Source organism: Pieris napi, chromosome 15 (genome assembly GCF_905475465.1).
Source record: "Pieris napi chromosome 15, ilPieNapi1.2, whole genome shotgun sequence".
Lineage (NCBI taxonomy): Eukaryota > Metazoa > Arthropoda > Insecta > Lepidoptera > Pieridae > Pieris > Pieris napi.
In genome coordinates, this window is record NC_062248.1 from 3,128,267 (window position 1) to 3,141,918 (window position 13,652).

The following is a 13,652-nucleotide window of genomic DNA, read 5'->3' on the forward strand; positions in this document are numbered from 1 at the left end:
CAAAAAAAACAAAACACACCAGAATATGATTAGATAATAATCGATCCAGAAATATATTAACCAATTAGACTCAAAGAGAACAGAAGGGAACAGAGTCAAATAAAATATATATATATAAATATGAGAGAACGGAGAAACATGTAAGGCTAATTGTCTTCTAGCAATGTTCATGGTTGCAAGTACCACTTTTCCCTCAGTTCAAATAATGTTATAAAAACTTTGATATATATACCAGCTTAATTAACCATACATCGTACGTACCATAAATTAGTGAAGGCCCCATTTGCGGGGTAAGTTATCAAAACCTCATTAAGCATGGGAACAAACTGCTCTCAATTAAGTCGATTCGGAAACCCCAATAAAACGAATGTCCTACAATATAGACATAATAAGACGCAGCACCAAGTTTCACTTGACACACACACTTCTAAATCGTCAAACTTAAACTTAGGTGTGTTATTTTTATTAGGGGTGACTTTAGTATTCTCTTGGATTGCAAAATTCGTTTGTTTTGAACGAAAAATTTCCTCAACATCGATACGATTCGATTTTGTTTACACACACCCACTAAATCAATATTATGTTAGCACAAAAGTGGAAGAGTCTTTTGCCTACTACAAATGGTAATGCGAAGATAAACTTATATATTTAAAATATATTGCTTTGAGAGTATTGATTACGCGGTCATATATGTAACGATTAAAGATATTAAATAATGATTTACTGAAAACTTAGAGACGAGAATAAATGGTTAAAGATTTTAAATAGATAAATAAATAGGTCTATTTCTAGTTAAATGTCATCTTGTCCAGTAGAATTTCTTGTTATAAACAATATATATATAGATGATATAGCTAAATTTAAAGTATTTAATATGGTATAGTATTTATATGAGGCATTAAAATCAAGATGGGTGATGGCGTACGTTGGCGCACCGGGAAACTAGGGGGCGGACGCTCTTGCGGCATGACGCGTATCCGCTTTCCTACTAGCGGCGACTGACAAGATTCGAGACGCTATGTGGGGGGCGAAACAGCCTCAGTCACAAAAATATTTTTCAAAGTTGCAAACGCAGCATACAATAAAGTCAAAACAAGACACTTCGCACCTCACATGGTGCAGATCCTGACTAGCCACGGGGCTTTTGGACACTATTTGCAGACAAGCCCCGCGTGTGACTGTGACAAAAGAACAAACCAAACGGTTGTTTATTTACTTGTTGACTTTCGAAAGAGCCAGGTTTAATATGAAACCCACCAGACTAAGTTTTAGTAAATAAAGTTATTTTAAAAAAAACGGGATTTGACACTTCCTGCTGCTTAGCTTCTCAGCCACCGTTCTTTAGGAATAAATTATGTATAATAAACCCTTATAAATGGTTAAATCTACCAAACGACATGCTACACGAACAGAATTTCAGTGTGTCTCGAAGGCGGCAGAATCAACCTCATTGAATTAGAAAGGCGGCGAGAACTCCGTAATGAAGTTAATCTTAGACGGGTCTTATGCCGTCACCATCACGCTCGCTAATTCTGCCTAATCAACTTATCGTGCTGTTTAAATCAAACGAATAAAATACAAGTGTCAGATGTCCTTGATTTACAGATCACGACTTCTTATCATTTAGAATACGTATACAAACATAACAACAAGAAAACAAAAAACAAAAAGCATTTTATATTACTCAGTTCGATGTTTAGTATCCATTGCACTTCCTTTGCCCCGCATAACCAATACCTGTACCCTTCTGACGCAACACCATTATAAAAGAAAACGGACAACAGACGGCCAATAGGAAATACACAATGTAATCTAAGTATAATGGAACACGTGTTAATGCTAAAAACCAGAGACGGCTGTTAATGACCTCAGGTGCTTTCCTAAAAATTTTGTCACCATAATTAGTTTTGTAAGCTGATTATAAAAAAATATATACTTAAGTATGTGGTGATGTCTAAATATGAAAATATTTCTTCGTAATAGAGAATATTTGTTGCGTTATAAAGAGTATATTAATGTATGGGTTTTGTGTTAAACCAAAGAAATTTAATACATTTTTACGTTATAGAGAGTTTTATATTGTATGCTCTGCGAGCATAGTTCATAGCATAGTGAATTCACAGTAGCGATATTGTGTATATTATGTGTTTAAAATAAAATATGTTTATTATGGAACATAAGATACATGTATCACTTATTCCACGTCATTAAATTTGAATTTGTAGGCATCCCTACTCATCGGCAAAGAAGACAGTTTAATTAATATTATATACTTTATTTTATTTTTCTAGACATTATCGTATTGGCAGTCTGTAAGGATAATATTTGTATTTCTGTAAACAAATAAATAATGAATTGAGAAGGAATACAAATATTGCGTATTAACTAAAACATTAAATTATTCTAGTATTCGTAGAATATTGCTTTTATATATCATAGATACTATAAATACAGATAATAAACAGTTCGAACATAAAGTCAACAGTCATAAAGGCTACAGAGCTTTTGAAAATCCCGTTTGCGTCGATAGGTTGAAACTCTAATACAAATACTGTCAGAGGTTATTTTGGCCATTCCATCAATATTTATAGAGAAATATCAATTCTCGCTTAGATTGTTATAGACCGAATATATCATGTTCGATAAACATTAATACACCATCGTGTTTATTTTAAATAGGATATGTAAATTGCATTTTGTTTACATAAAAATTGGTCCCGGGTTCGATCCCCGGCTGAGACGAACATCGATGTGATGAGCATTTGGTGTTGTGCTTAGGTCTTGGGTGTTTAAATATGTATTTATATATCTATCTATCTATAATATGTATGTATATCCGTTGCCTACTACCCATAACACAAGCTTCACCAGCTTAGCATGGGACTAGGTCAATTGGTGTGAATTGTCTTTAAAAAAAAAATTGAATTACCTTATATTATAGTTTTATTAATGTTCGTGACTCTAAAACTCCGTAGTTATTTCAAATATAATGGAATTCAATCCTTAAATTCAAGCATTCCGATAATACATAATGAAAAACAAACTAAAATGCCTATTATGTTTGAATTAATAAATTATTTAATATTATTAAAAGCTGACTGAATAAATAATTTGCCAATTAAGGGTGCGTAATAATTTAATGAAGCTGAAAGTTGCGTCTATTGTTTCCTAAATAAAATAATTATACCAACAATTTTTTTCTTACTAATTACTTCATTGTGTATTTAAATGAACGTTTATTTCAGCACACAAAATACTGAACAAAGGGTTAACTAGAAAAAAAAATGTTTTGTAATTTGTTTTGTGTTCATTGTTCAACTATTTTTTTTTATAAATATCCGTAACCCAGCTTTATGATTGACGCGTAACCACCAGTCGGCCAGTGACTTCAATGAAATCGATGACTAAGATTTATCTCTAGGAATGTATCCATCTTCTTCGGCCGCACTTCTCATTTCTGAATGTCATATTAGTGGCGCTGCACAACTTCCTCCACTCTCCCTAGTCTTCGGAAAGTCTCTGCGCTGGAGTGACGGTAAAAGCTGTAAGGGCCTTTACTTGATTGGTCCAGCAAGTAGGGGATCGGCCTCAAGGTCTGGTACCCTCCACTCTGCCTTTTTGAATCTCTGCGTGTTACATGTCCAAAGAAACTCAGGGTGCATTGGTAACAAAGCGAAAGATGATGTTTTACCTGTAACGATTTTAGTATGGACATGTTTGTTTCCTTAGCGTCTAGTGTAAGGTTTCCTTAAGCATATTATAATCAGAGCAAAGGTCTGGCAGAACGACGTGGTCATACCTACTAACTCTAAATCTTATTGATTTCGTAATCGCTAACATAAATTATATATGACAAAAATGCGTAGAGGCCATGATAATTTGGAGAAACTGATCGTGGTTGATAACACAGAAGGCAAAAGATCACGTAGCCGTTCACCAAATAGATGGACCGATCAAGTAAAAGACTCATCGGCTTCAAAACTGTACACCGTCATAGGAGACGCGCTGGACCGAACCGGAAGCAGATAGTTCCAGACGTTTTCTTGCTGACCATGACGGTCAGACATGAGCCCCCGATTAAAGAGAGAGTGTGATGGTGTGAAAGTGAGTTATCTGAATAAATGTTGCAAGCCCTACCCATACTATGCAATTATAGTGCCACAAGATAACCTAATAACCTAATTCAATTCTATAAAATCATTAAAACTTTTTTTATCGAAAGTTGGAAACTAAATTCGAAAACATTAAGCCGTTAATTAATACGAAATTCTCCAGATAAAAAATGTCACAAACAATATGCAAACTTCGTTGGACGGCTTTAATCCACACAAGAAATATTTTCAGTTTTGCTTCAGTATTTAATATTTTTTACACTCGTTGCGAAATTTAACGATGTTATCTTCATTAGTGTAGATTAACGAGGATAATAATAATAAAATTTAACAAATCGCCAAAGTAATCGAACAAATTCTCAGAACAACACCATCCCACGCCCTATTTTTTCTTGTCTGTATATAATTTTTATTTTTTATTAGTAATCATAACAATCAAGTATACACTATTTACAATTTTCTTAACCTACAAAGTAATAATTAAAATAATTAAAATTTATAAAAATAAAACAAATTAAAAAGTTTAGCCCCTGTGGCAGTGTACCTTTAACGCTGGCAGAATTTCCTCGCTGTGTTGCGATACTTATTCGTTGAGCGAGGAAAGCATCAGCTCAGGGGTCACAGGTACTATCTACCAGGTGCCAACTAAAATCTTTAATAAGCGCCTGTGCACTGCAACCCCACGGCTTAAGAGTCTCTACTCCAAAGGGAACAAAATCGAAGTTGAAGGAAAGACTCTTATAAGCCTACTCTGCGGCAAGCTTTTTTGCTTGTCCGAGGTGCGACTGAACAAACGTACCACACAAGTTACATATAGCATCTTGTCTGTATTGTATTTGCCATAGGTATAAGACAGAAATTCTTTTTTTTTTTAAGGTATTGTAAAGGAATCTAAAGTTTTACAATTGTAACACTATAACAGGACAAGAAATTAAAAAAATGGTCCCTGTAGCGTAGTGCTTTTAATGCCGACGGCATTTCCATTTTCAGGGAGTAATGTTAGCCTAGTGGCTCGAGTACGATTCTCTACCTTGAGGTTGAATGATGAAATGAAACTTTTCTCTCTATTAGCGCATTTAACGCTCGCTTTTACTGTGAAGGTAAACATCGTAAGGAAACATTCCTTACCCGTAAATCTAGGGCGTGTGTCAGGCACTGGTATTTTTTCGTTTTATTGCGAAATACAAATTATATATTTCTTTAATGGTTAACACAATCTCTGCCTTTCAATAAATTTAAGAAATGTATTAAAGAAAAAGCTGTGTAAAAAGGCTTACTATAAAGTCAACGATTATCTAGTTGATAAAAGTGCCTGGGACTAGTGCTAGACAGGCTACTTCTAATTAATTTGCGATATTTGTTTTAAAATAAGTGTTGTTTGATGATTTGCTATTTTAAAAGAGTACCGAGAGTATTTTACGCCGGCTTTTTCTCTCTTTTTCACCCTCTGTCTTCTTTGCCGATGAGTAGGGATGCCTACAAATTCAAATTTTATGACGTGGAATAAGTGATACATGTATCTTATGTTCCATAATAAACATATTTTTTATTTATTAAACAGTATATATGTTCTGTCCAAATGCTATGAGCTATTCTTCTTAAAGCCACAGCCAGCATCTCGGAATACTTGGCGTTGACATATCGAACGACGTTCAGTTTCGTGGTCATTTGAAGGGAAAGGCTAAAAGTACACTCCGAGCAATTGCTTGCAACTGTATAAAGCGCAAATTCGGCGCCACATGGAGTACTGTTCTCTCCTCTGAGCGGAAACTTGATCGGCTTGATCCCTCGGCGTTGCGTAGAGTTGTGGGGTCACTCTGCATCTTCTACCGCATTTACCATGGAGAGTGTTCAGAGGAGTTGTTCTGATTAATACCTGCAGCTGAGTTTCATCATTGGACGTCGCGGCATAATATGAAACTCCACCCGTATCATCTCGACGTCAGTCGTTCCACAACTGAGTGTTTTTAAGGCAGTTTTTGCCGCGCACCACCACTAAGTGGAACCAGCTGCCCACTTAAGTATTTCCGAACCCATTTGACCCTAAGTTCTTCAAGAAGAAGAAAAGAGCATACCCATTCTTAAAAGGCTGGAAACGCACTCGCGATCCCCCTGGCATTGGGAGTGTCCATGCATGGCGGTTTCACTTAATATCAAGTGAGCCTCCTGCCCGTTAGCTTGTTCAATAAAAAGAAATAAAAAAATGTCATTAATAAATAATATTAAAAACATTAATAAAAACTAAACTTTTAATTATTTTATGTTGTTATGTTCTATAGGTTTCTCTACGTATTTACTCCTAGTACTATAGTTCGACCAACGATTCCGAAGTGTGGATGTATAATCGTTATGTATCGGCCAACTAAGCTCACGCAAAATCTCTCTAAGCTGTTAAAATGATGGCCATATATGGGCGTAGATTGTTATGGTGGAAACACGTGGCGATACTATTGTTTTGAGTTGAAATGTCTAAAAGCCAGCTGCTACAGTTTTCAACTACAAAATTAGGTTAGAGAATCGTTTTTGTCGAAATATTGCCTATTGTGAAGTTAGTTTGGCTAACTATTGGGTGGCATCGGAGTTTGTTTTCAGTATGTAACAAATGTATGATATCTCGTTAGGAGTTATGGTTATACTCGTAGCAATGTTAGTTTAACACAATGTTTAATGTTTAGTAATCAATACAATGATGATGAGATCACGATTAATTAAAAATAGGTTTTGTTCTTTCCATTATTATTTAATATATTATAAATAAACTAAAAGTACAGAAAACATCAAAGAACCACTAAGGGGTTTATTTAATTTTGGTGAAGAGCCGCAGTATAAATTTATATTCCTTATAAACTAAAGTTAAACAATATACAATTAAAAAAAAACTAAACAGAGAAATAAAAAAATTTTATATTAATCTACGTAGGTATATAAAACATACGTTTCTCTAAAAACTTATGCAACCTCTGATGATTTTAATTTATCTAATATAATTTCTGCTTATGAAACTATCAATGTTTGTAACTCGCCCCATATATCTTTAATGAAGGTACATATATTTGCGTTTCTTCAATTATTTCATTCTTTTCTAGAATGTTTCACTAGGAACCAAATCCAGCTTATATACCACGATCGTCAGCCATTACGTCAGGTCAATTACCCTTCTAAAATATTGTCACTAAAAATCCAATAATAAAATTTAATCTAGTCTAGCTTTTTAACCTAATAAGTTATGATATTACATAGTTCAGGTTTTACGGTAACATATTTTATTTCACCTAATTATTTTAATGAGTTCTAGAATAATATTCTAAAAGGGTTATGTAGGCTTAATACAAAAAGCTCATTACCAAAATCTTTATAAACTGTAATGAAGAATTCATATTTTTAACCTTTACGTTTTATACTATTCAAAGTACATTTACAAAGATTACAAAAGCATCAGAACGAATGCTTTGTCTATTCAAGTTAAAATACTTTGAAAATGGAACATTCATAAACCAGCTTATATTTAAACCGAAAATTCAGTTTTATCGGGTGATTAAATAAAATATTCAGGTAAATTAATCCACTTAGGAACAATACAAAGCTTTATGATTTAATTTCGGTTTAGGGACGATCGCATTGTTACAACATCAAAACAAGGATAAATTGGACGGTAATTTCCTTTAAGATTGATGGATATTTAATATTATCTGTGGTTTAAATCTGTAGTTATAAAATTCTTGAAAACTCATCTCAGTAATTATTATTTAATTATTTTTGTTAAAAGAGTCTTATTGTGATATTTGTGCATTTTTTGAGAATCTGTAATTATGTGTAAAAGTATCATAAAAACATAATATGTATCATCACGATTTTGTTTCCTAATTAAATGAAATCCTTAATTGTGTCGTCCCTTATAGTAGGGGAGTCCACGATGCTAAATGGGGATTTACTCGAGCGTCATAGAGACCTAAATATTTTTTTTTATATAATGTATACCTTTTTATCCGCCGGGGGCCGCATATATATATTTTCAAAAACGTAAAAAAAACTGTGCCATGGACATACTCGAGCGTGTCAGACTTTGATAGTATCCATATCCTACACATTTTTAATAATGTACGTATGTTTGCATGGTGGGGGTGGTTGTACGTAAGGGTAGAAAATGAAAGAAAACAAAATTAATCGAGGGCGTCAGATTTTCTAAGGGGGTGTGAAACTAATGGTAGGCCTCAAAATACTTTTCTGACAAGAAGCAAATCAAACTATACAAAAATCTAATTGTCGTTTTAGGCAAGCAAAAAGAACATCTAACTTCATTCTCATAAATATTCTGTATTTTTACGACATACCGAAATTCTCTTTAAAAAAATACAGATATAGAATTTATTAAATACAAAAATGATTTTAGAAGAACAAGTATCGCTAAGTTCTAATTCAGTCGCTACGGCGGAACTCATGTCCAGACTGCATTTCTTTAACGTGCCAAATGGCATATGCCGGATGTGTGAGTCGCGGCTGACCATGGCGCCACCAACATTAGCCCAAGGCGAACCACCTGACAGCAACGCCCATGGATAATCCCATTTTCAGGAGGCTCTCAAGTGCGTGGCCGGCCTTTTAAGAAATGGTACGCGTACGGTACAGACGGTACGGTATGGTCCTTGAAAGACTCTTAGTCGAATTGGTTCGGAAATACTTCAGTGAGCATCTGGTTCCAAATAGCGCGGCAAAAACTGTTCAGTTGTGAAACGACGGACATTGAGGTGATACGGTTGGTATTTTTTATTCTGCCTTGCCGTCCGTTGATAAAACTCAGCTGCCGGTATTAGGCTGAACAAAATAGTCTAATCTAATGTTTTAATTCTAAAGACTATTCTAATAGCTAGTAGAATAGTCTATGAATGCGGTGTGAAAGATATAATTCGTTTTATCAGGGACAGCTGTCCCCAAAGTTTTGTGAATACATCAAAACTTTTGCGTCGCCATGTTGACGTGTCTAACTATTTACCGATGAACTTCATAAAGCAAGCGAAAAATTCTGGAAGCCCCTCGAAAGTTATGAGAGAATGGCGTTTTATTTTGTGAATATTGAATCAGTTAACTGTCATTTTATTTACACGTCTTGACATGTGTGTGTTCTGTTTGAAATTGTTATATTTATTGGTTCAATTTTATTAACAATTTATTCCAGGCTCCTGATATAGTGAGAAATGTAAAGCAAACATTTTGTTTAAACGGTCATCTGATGTTAAGTGATACCGTCTATAGACCCTCACTTTGCTAGAAGGATCGGAAGTGCGTTGCCGGCCTTTTAAGAATTGGTACGCTCTTACTTGAAGGACTCTAAGTTAAGACCCCAAATACTTCAGTTGGCAGCTGGTTCCACAGAGTGGTGGGGCGCGGCAAAAACTGCCTTAAAAAACGCTCAGTTGTGGAACGACGGACGTAGAGGTAATGCGCATGGTATTTTTTATTCTGCCTTGACGTCCGATGATAAAACTCCAGTGAAGGTATTAATCCGAACAACTCCTCTGAAAACTCAACATTTCTACGCAATGCCAGGAGATCAAGTTTTTTATGTGTTTCCAGTAACATGAATAAAATTAATTAATCAAAGACAATTTCTCAGTATTTTTTAGGATTCAGGCAGGATACCAACCCTAGTTATTTAAAAGTCCTAAAACAACATGCTTGCTTAAAAATACAAGAAAGTACGACGTCACAAATTAAATACCCACACGCCAATCAAAGCAGTGAAAAACAAGGACATAATTAAGCACATTTATAAAACATCGTGGAATATTGCAAATTTCGCGGCAATAGACGTTAATATAGCAAGATTTCTATATATTTAAATGTAAATATCAAATATTTATCTGTCTTGGCAATCTTTCGCTGACCAGGATTGTTGAAAAGCACTCGAACTGTCGAGCAATGTAAATTTAAAAAAGAAGTTTTATTTGAAAAAGACGAATTGTGCGATTCTCAACCCTGAGACGGTTGCGCGGTAAAGCGAGTACCAACGCATTAGGCTTTGGTAATTCGAGTTGTAAGAAATACGAGGTCTGATTGAAGTGTACATAATATGCAAACAAATATTTTGGTTGAAACGCGCGTAGCGCACGTGTTAGCCGCGCGCTTCAAGATACATGAGCAGCCATTTTGTTGAACGAACGCACGCTTTCGTGGAGACACGATGACGAGAATGGAGAACATTCATTTTGATTAGGATCTCTTTATCGATGAAATACAAGCGACCAACTATTATACTACTATATGTGGGATATGGAAATTTCCGAACTGTGACAGATGTATACAGTATATTCGTTCTACTTACGCTCGTCGAGCGCTTAAAAAAATTTACGTTTGTATACTTTTGTACACGCGTTAGAAGTGTATCAAGCTTCTTTAGCGTAATAAGATAAAAATATTTTCAAAAAATTTATCTTTCGCCTTGTTCTACGTTTGTAGAAAAAACGACACGAACAATAGAAAAAACTAAAATGTTGACTATAGCTAATATCAGGGTGTCGGTTTTTTGAGACGGTGTGCGCGCGCATCGTAAAAATTTACTCTCATAATTTTTCCCTAACGCGCTAAAAGAAGCAAGCTTCAAAAAAAAGTAAAGTCTCGGGCGTGCTCTTTCTGTACATAACAGAAATAATTGAAAAAAACAAATGTATAATTCTGCTCCATTGTCTAAAGTCGGTACTTCATTTAAGTTCATTGGCTTAAAACGTTTCGATTATAGTTTTATCTATATTCAAATCTAAATTGTCGTTTAATGAGGGATAAAAATATTTATCAGATTCAGACTCATAAAACTCCTTATCTATAACCGTTTAAAAGTAACTAGTTTGTAACAAATTAAATGCCTGAAATAAAACTATATAATAACTTTTAACATTAATATATGCTCCTGTTATTAGACATGTGGCACGTCAATATTTGTAAATATTTATAGCCTTTATTCGTAATAAAATAAGCATTGGTTTTACTTATTGTTTAGTAATCCTATAGCTAACAAAGATTATATATAAAACCAAACAATTACATTAAAAATATAGCCAAAGAAGGAATACATAATATTTTATTTATTATTTACAAATAATATGTGGCATTTTAATTTGCCACTCGTTGTTTAATAATTTAATATACTATTTTTCATAAAACATAAAATAAAAATATATCATAAATATTTTTTTCTAAATTTTAAATTTAAAAACAAAATTTAATTAATAAGAATTAAAAATTTGTTTGCCAAAGAAGTTCTGACATGTGTACTTTGTACGCACGCACTTTTTTTATAATTATTCTGTATCTAACACTAGGTAAATGTCTAGGTAATAGATTGATAGTTTCCTCGCAATATTTTTCTTCATCACGCAACTATTAACAGAGAGTCGCATTTGAGAGTCGCGCACCCACCCACTTTCGTAAATGGTATAGATCAAGAGCCTAGGACTGCCAGACCGTGATTTTATAAAAGCTGAAAGTTCTTCTGTGCGTGTCCCCTATACAGGTAAGAACGACCAGAGACTATAGAGTTTGGGTAGTGGTTACTTTGGCAGATAACAGGTAGTAAAGACTAAGCGCTCGCGCTCGGACCTACAGCGGACTTTCAATGTGTCTGGCAGGGTGTAAAAACCATTGAAACTGTCCGGCTATTGAGATATCATATTTTCATAGGTCCCCAAGTAACATATACAAAATTTAGCTTTTATACTCTAACGAAAGTATAATTATAATTAATTAATGTTTAGAGGTGTCTGGCAGGGGGAAGCAACTGTCATAAGTGTCCGGCAATGTATGACGATATTTATAAAGTTATCCCTAATAAAATATAAAAAAATTTAGCTTTATACTTTAAGGGATTTAAGGTACTATTTTATACACCTTTACTACTGTTATCTGCCAAAGTAACCACTACCCAAACTCTATAGTCTCTGGTCATTCTTACCTGTATAGGGGACACGCACAGAAGAACTTTCAGCTTTTATAAAATGACGAAGGTCTGGCCTAAGCAAAGAGCCCTGGGCTCTTAGGATAGTATAAATTAAACACATAATTATTCGTCTATTATGTTACTTAATAATACATAGACCCAGTGATGCTACAACCTTTACGGTCTAAGCCTAAGATTTCTGTATCTGCTCCGTGATCATTTCTTATAGACAAGTAGGTGATCAACCTTCTGTACCTGGTTTCCTCACCATTTTTCCTTTAGCGTACGAGCGATAAATGCGCACATGGATTCAATTTATTAGCGCGGAGATCGAACCTACGACCTCAGTATTGAAAGTCCCACGCTGAAGCTACAAAGCCAACACTGCTAAGTAACATATAATGCATCAATTCACAGGTTCAAATAGCTGTTACTTTAAAGTACAGAAATCACACCGGCCTATGACAAACAATGGACAATGAACGTTTCCTAGTTTCATTAAATAACGTAAAATAAATTTAAGTAAAATAAATTATTGTTACAAGCTTTATGTACAACCAATACACACATACACAAACTTTGTAGTGAGAACAACCGAAATAAAAAGTAAAACATTATGTAATAATGCTTTAGCGCAAGCAACAATACACGGCAGCGCGGAAAAATAATTACGAAAAGATTGTAAACGAAATAAAACATCATTAAAACAAAACCTTGCGCTCTTCAGATGTAAGGTCACATTTTAATGAACTTTCATTTTCATGTAAGAAGTTACAGAGTAACTGTATAACAGGGACATTCATGTTTTAGTTCTTCAGTGCAAGATTTTTTTAAGGCATAAGACTCAAAAATTGACGGCATATATCAAGCACTACTACTTAACTATTTGGACACGTTCGATACAAAAAAGTGTAACAAAAAGTAACGTTTATGTAATCTTTTATTCTGCTATAGTTTGAAGGCGCTACGGTCATATTACGACTTTTCACTTATAATACCACAAGAGCTTCAAAATTATCTGGTATTTCCCTCAAGGTTCGTTGCAAACAACTATTGTCGTCATGACGACTATATTAATTGTTACTATTACTATATTAATTGTTTGCAACGAACCTATCGGGAAATACCCGATAATTTTGAAGCTCGAGTGGTATTCGGGGGATTATTTTTCCGACCCAAATGTCGGCCAATAGAATTGCACCATGAGACGAAATGTACAGTTAACAAATAAGAATTTCATAATGAATAAAACAACTACTTAATACTTTTCTTGAAGCAACGACCAGAGAAAATTTTCACAAAAAATTTTCAGTATAATACCATGTAGGTTGTACCACGTGACGTCGAATGGTGCAATTCTATTGGCCGATATTTGGGTCGGAAAAATAATCATACAAATTGAATGAACGAAATCTGATTACCGCTAAGGTAACGTGGGAACATAACTGTCTCGTTTATTCCATTTCATGGTATGAATAAGCGATGCATTTCAATTGAAAGTTGTCTATGGTAGGCCCTCAGTAGGCTAATAACCTACTTGCCTATTATGGGAAAAATATATAAAGAAACAGACACAGAAGTCTGACCTAGACTAAGGGTTGTAGCGCTGTTGA